General features: G+C 37.9%; 1 protein-coding gene across 1 annotated transcript in view; it reads left to right on the top strand.

Moving 5' to 3' along the window:
• Positions 1-937, top strand: part of LOC109478396 — an 8,798-nt gene that overhangs the window by 757 nt on the left and 7,104 nt on the right. The gene's annotated exons all lie outside the window — the stretch shown is intronic.

Raw genomic sequence — 937 nt, forward strand, 5'->3', positions numbered from 1 at the left:
ACAATACATCACTATTCTTATTGGAGACCTTTTACATAAATTTGGCAGTATATCATTAACTATATCATTTACATACACTTTTAACTACTTTCAAGAAAACTTAGAGTAGGCCCATATTACTAAGTAGTTAGACACATATTAGTATGTACACTGCTTACATATAAACTAATCATGTGTGACAGATATTGTTATTCTAAATAAGTACATATTTCTCCCCCCCACCCCCACGTGCCAGAATGGACCTGACACCCTACCAAGCCCACCACTGGAGGAGTACTGAGAGAGGGGGATGCAGACCACAAAGAGTACCCTGGGGAAGGAGCTGCTGGAGGAAGTAGTGCAGCGTACAGGCCTTACAAAGAAGATTGTCAAGGTAAAAAAACATGCTACAAGGAAATAGTAAACCCTTTTAATTTTTTTCTTTCATTATGATTCAAATCCTAAGCAGGATTTTATCTATAAGTTTATTTATATGTAATTTAGTCTCTAGTGGATGCGAAAGAGTAGTTCATTTTGTAATATACTGCCCTATTTACAACCAACAATGAGCAAACCTTCCCTGCACTCATCAGAACCTGGTAGGATCCATTCTCGATTTGAACAACCTATCCGAACAAGCCTGTATCAACTTGCTTCCCAGGGTTCACCCTTGTTGTCACTAGAAACCAACTGTAATACTCTGTCATTGACCCTGTCATATATTCATGATTGTTACACTAAACGCTTTACAACTTAATTTTCCTACATAATGACCCCATCAATTCTCAATGCTATGACATGTTTTTTTACACCATTGTTACTCTGGACTATGTAAGCCAAATGCTGTATTGTTTTTTGTGTTATTATGGGTTCACCACACCACGAAGTGGTGTGTGGTGAACCCATATTGCTTTTCTGGTGTTTCTTCTTCTTCTCCTCCTTCTTCTCATGCCATTTT

The sequence above is a fragment of the Branchiostoma belcheri genome, unplaced genomic scaffold (assembly GCF_001625305.1).
Source record: "Branchiostoma belcheri isolate BF01 breed outbred unplaced genomic scaffold, Haploidv18h27 scaffold437, whole genome shotgun sequence".
NCBI lineage: Eukaryota > Metazoa > Chordata > Leptocardii > Amphioxiformes > Branchiostomatidae > Branchiostoma > Branchiostoma belcheri.